We start from the raw sequence: 5,000 nt of genomic DNA, 5'->3' as shown, positions 1-5,000 counted from the left end.
AACCTAACTGTGGCTGTACCAGATTATCGCTTAACCTAACTGTGGCTGTACCAGATTATCGCTTAACCTAACTGTGGCTGTACCAGATTATCGCTTAACCTAACTGTGGCTGTACCAGATTATCGCTTAACCTAACTGTGGCTGTACCAGATTATCGCTTAACCTAACTGTGGCTGTACCAGATTATCGCTTAACCTAACTGTGGTTGTACCAGATTATCCCTTAACCTAACTCAATTTGTCCCTTAACCTAACTCAATTTGTCCCTTAACCTAACTCAATTTGTCCCTTAACCTAACTCAATTTGTCCCTTAACCTAACTCAATTTGTCCCTTAACCTAACTCAATTTGTCCCTTAACCTAACTCAATTTGTCCCTTAACCTAACTCAATTTGTCCCTTAACCTAACTCAATTTGTCCCTTAACCTAACTCAATTTGTCCCTTAACCTAACTCAATTTGTCCCTTAACCTAACTCAATTTGTCCCTTAACCTAACTCAATTTGTCCCTTAACCTAACTCAATTTGTCCCTTAACCTAACTCAATTTGTCCCTTAACCTAACTCAATTTGTCCCTTAACCTAACCCACGTTGTCCCTTAACCTAACCCACGTTGTCCCTTAACCTAACCCACGTTGTCCCTTAACCTAACCCACGTTGTCCCTTAACCTAACCCACGTTGTCCCTTAACCTAACCCACGTTGTCCCTTAACCTAACCCACGTTGTCCCTTAACGTAACCCACGTTGTCCCTTAACGTAACCCACGTTGTCCCTTAACGTAACCCACGTTGTCCCTTAACGTAACCCACGTTGTCCCTTAACGTAACCCACGTTGTCCCTTAACGTAACCCACGTTGTCCCTTAACGTAACCCACGTTGTCCCTTAACCTAACCCACGTTGTCCCTTAACCTAACCCACGTTGTCCCTTAACCTAACCCACGTTGTCCCTTAACCTAACCCACGTTGTCCCTTAACCTAACCCACGTTGTCCCTTAACCTAACCCACGTTGTCCCTTAACCTAACCCACGTTGTCCCTTAACCTAACCCACGTTGTCCCTTAACCTAACCCACGTTGTCCCTTAACCTAACCCACGTTGTCCCTTAACCTAACCCACGTTGTCCCTTAACCTAACCCACGTTGTCCCTTAACCTAACCCACGTTGTCCCTTAACCTAACCCACGTTGTCCCTTAACCTAACCCACGTTGTCCCTTAACCTAACCCACGTTGTCCCTTAACCTAACCCACGTTGTCCCTTAACGTAACCCACGTTGTCCCTTAACGTAACCCACGTTGTCCCTTAACGTAACCCACGTTGTCCCTTAACGTAACCCACGTTGTCCCTTAACGTAACCCACGTTGTCCCTTAACCTAACCCACGTTGTCCCTTAACCTAACCCACGTTGTCCCTTAACCTAACCCACGTTGTCCCTTAACCTAACCCACGTTGTCCCTTAACCTAACCCACGTTGTCCCTTAACCTAACCCACGTTGTCCCTTAACCTAACCCACGTTGTCCCTTAACCTAACCCACGTTGTCCCTTAACCTAACCCACGTTGTCCCTTAACCTAACCCACGTTGTCCCTTAACCTAACCCACGTTGTCCCTTAACCTAACCCACGTTGTCCCTTAACCTAACCCACGTTGTCCCTTAACCTAACCCACGTTGTCCCTTAACCTAACCCACGTTGTCCCTTAACCTAACCCACGTTGTCCCTTAACCTAACCCACGTTGTCCCTTAACCTAACCCACGTTGTCCCTTAACCTAACCCACGTTGTCCCTTAACCTAACCCACGTTGTCCCTTAACCTAACCCACGTTGTCCCTTAACCTAACCCACGTTGTCCCTTTGCCTAACATAGTTCACTGCTCGGAATCTCTGGTGTCGTTGTTATCCTCATGTAGATGTCTTGCGAGTGTTGCTTACTTTCCACATATTCCCGCTATCCACTGTCAATTGTACTGCAATAGGACTATATCGCCCCCCCCCCCCCCCTCTGCCCCTCTCTTTGTGTCTCCGTCCTCTCAAGCTGGTCGGTCTGGCGTTTGAGTGTTAAATGAGCCTCGCAGCTGTTCAGTTGCGTTCAGATGTCGACGCCCTCAGTGTACGTCGTGGTATGGTCTGTGTCCATTGTCCGCTGATGTCGTACGCGTAACCCACACGCTGTACCGATCATCGGTAGTTACGTACAGAGTGAAGTAGTGTGATACGTGTGACCGTACGCTGGCTGTGCCCAACGGTGTCGAATCTCAATTTCCATATGTTGTGCTCGATGCTACTTGTCTCGTCTCCCAATAACAGCTAGGTTGCACTGTGGTACGCCGTAGAGGCGTGTGGGAGGAACGTACGAACGCATTGTATGTCACCCTGGGTCGCTGGGGGTGGTGGTGCGGTGAGTCAGGTCAGGTCAGCGTGAGCCGTGTGATGTAGTGACGCGTGTATTCCGACTTTGTCGTATTGCCTCACACAAAGTGCTACCCTGGTGGACCGCGTTCCATATCTGGGACATGCCGCAGATGCCGGTTGACAGTGGATCGCGGAAGGGACATCGCATACGTGCGCGGGCCACCTTCCACGTGTTCTCTTCTGCACATGTCGCAGTGTGTATGTGGTCTGATGTAGCGTGTCGTGACACATGACATCCTGGCATGCAAGAATTGTTGAATTCGCAAATGTAGGTGGACATCTACGTTTACTGCCCAAGATACGCAAATGAACTGGAAATCCGTTGTTGAGCGGTTGTTCACGCTGGAGGTGAATCTGTGATGGCGACGATCGGTACAGCTATTAACCGGTTGTTTCAGCGGTACCCGCCACATCCACACACGTGACTAGGCCCATGTGGGTATGAAGCGATACGCGGCGGTGGCTTGGTGGGACTGTTCCCGGCCGGTGAAGGGGGGCCGCCCGGCGTGTTGGCCGCGCGCTGCGTGGGCGCACGCGCAACAGGCGGCTGGTGGGGGGCGCCGAGTGGCAGGAGCGCCAGCCGACGGGCTCGGCAGGCGGCGCAGCTACGCTGCGGCGCACCCTGCACGCGGCGCCTGGCGGCCAAAGTTGGTTCAGCCGAGCCCGGTGCGAAGCGCGGTGGACATCTGCAGTGTGCTGGTCTGATTGAGGACTGTGTGCGTTGAGGATGCGCCGCCGCCTGGCACTCGGCGCCGCGACGCCGTCTGCTGCTCGGTCGCCCCAGCGGTTCTCGCAGGTGGTTTGTATCGCAGTTGTGCGGACGTGTTGGCGCGTGCGCTGTGCTGGGAGAGTTCGCTTCTGCACCCAAGTGGGGCTTTGCCCTTGTGTGGCGCTGGCGTTGGAGCTGCCGGTCACCATAGGTGGCGCGTGTTGTCTCCCGCCGGCAATGCCACGACAGCACGCTCCCGGGCCTCTGTCGGCAGCGGCAAGCTCAGTTGGGAGCAAGGGTGTTCGCACTAAAACCGTCTACTCGCCTAACTCCGGGCGATTGCGCCTCTCTCGAAACCGACCAAGTACCTAGGACGGCGCTGCGCGCCGCCGGGACCTGAGAGGGTTTCGAGGTGTATCGTGCAGGGGAGCTCGGCCTCCTCCTGTTTGCAGAATAATTGAGCGGACGCTTGCGTGTTCGCGCGGGCCCCCGGGACACACTCCCGGGCGGCCGGCTGCTCAGCTCTAGTTGACGCAGCTCCCTGGTTGATCCTGCCAGTAGTCATATGCTTGTCTCAAAGATTAAGCCATGCATGTCTCAGTACAAGCCGCATTAAGGTGAAACCGCGAATGGCTCATTAAATCAGTTATGGTTCCTTAGATCGTACCCACGTTACTTGGATAACTGTGGTAATTCTAGAGCTAATACATGCAAACGGAGTCCCGACCAGAGATGGAAGGGACGCTTTTATTAGATCAAAACCAATCGGATTGGCTTGTCTGGTCCGTTTGCCTTGGTGACTCTGAATAACTTTGGGCTGATCGCACGGTCCTCGTACCGGCGACGCATCTTTCAAATGTCTGCCTTATCAACTGTCGATGGTAGGTTCTGCGCCTACCATGGTTGTAACGGGTAACGGGGAATCAGGGTTCGATTCCGGAGAGGGAGCCTGAGAAACGGCTACCACATCCAAGGAAGGCAGCAGGCGCGCAAATTACCCACTCCCGGCACGGGGAGGTAGTGACGAAAAATAACGATACGGGACTCATCCGAGGCCCCGTAATCGGAATGAGTACACTTTAAATCCTTTAACGAGTATCTATTGGAGGGCAAGTCTGGTGCCAGCAGCCGCGGTAATTCCAGCTCCAATAGCGTATATTAAAGTTGTTGCGGTTAAAAAGCTCGTAGTTGGATTTGTGTCCCACGCTGTTGGTTCACCGCCCGTCGGTGTTTAACTGGCATGTATCGTGGGACGTCCTGCCGGTGGGGCGAGCCGAAGGGGTGCTTTCGCGTCCCGAGGCGGACCCCGTTTAAATCCTACCAGGGTGCTCTTTGTTGAGTGTCTCGGTGGGCCGGCACGTTTACTTTGAACAAATTAGAGTGCTTAAAGCAGGCAAGCCCGCCTGAATACTGTGTGCATGGAATAATGGAATAGGACCTCGGTTCTATTTTGTTGGTTTTCGGAACCCGAGGTAATGATTAATAGGGACAGGCGGGGGCATTCGTATTGCGACGTTAGAGGTGAAATTCTTGGATCGTCGCAAGACGAACAGAAGCGAAAGCATTTGCCAAGTATGTTTTCATTAATCAAGAACGAAAGTTAGAGGTTCGAAGGCGATCAGATACCGCCCTAGTTCTAACCATAAACGATGCCAGCCAGCGATCCGCCGCAGTTCCTCCGATGACTCGGCGGGCAGCCTCCGGGAAACCAAAGCTTTTGGGTTCCGGGGGAAGTATGGTTGCAAAGCTGAAACTTAAAGGAATTGACGGAAGGGCACCACCAGGAGTGGAGCCTGCGGCTTAATTTGACTCAACACGGGAAACCTCACCAGGCCCGGACACCGGAAGGATTGACAGATTGATAGCTCTTTCTTGATTCGGT

At 52.5% G+C, this 5,000-nt stretch overlaps 1 non-coding gene across 1 annotated transcript in view; it reads left to right on the top strand.

Moving 5' to 3' along the window:
• Positions 1-3,656: 3,656 nt before the first annotated feature.
• The window catches only part of LOC126311704 (small subunit ribosomal RNA), a 1,893-nt gene continuing 549 nt past the window's right edge, over positions 3,657-5,000 (top strand). Inside the window, exon 1 of the ribosomal RNA XR_007554805.1 lies at positions 3,657-5,000. This exon is cut by the window's right edge and continues 549 nt beyond it. This is a non-coding gene — a ribosomal RNA (small subunit ribosomal RNA).

This window comes from Schistocerca gregaria, unplaced genomic scaffold, assembly GCF_023897955.1.
Source record: "Schistocerca gregaria isolate iqSchGreg1 unplaced genomic scaffold, iqSchGreg1.2 ptg000444l, whole genome shotgun sequence".
Taxonomy (NCBI): domain Eukaryota; kingdom Metazoa; phylum Arthropoda; class Insecta; order Orthoptera; family Acrididae; genus Schistocerca; species Schistocerca gregaria.
Note: the sequence above shows the minus strand (reverse complement) of the source record. Positions and strands in the feature narration are given on the sequence as shown.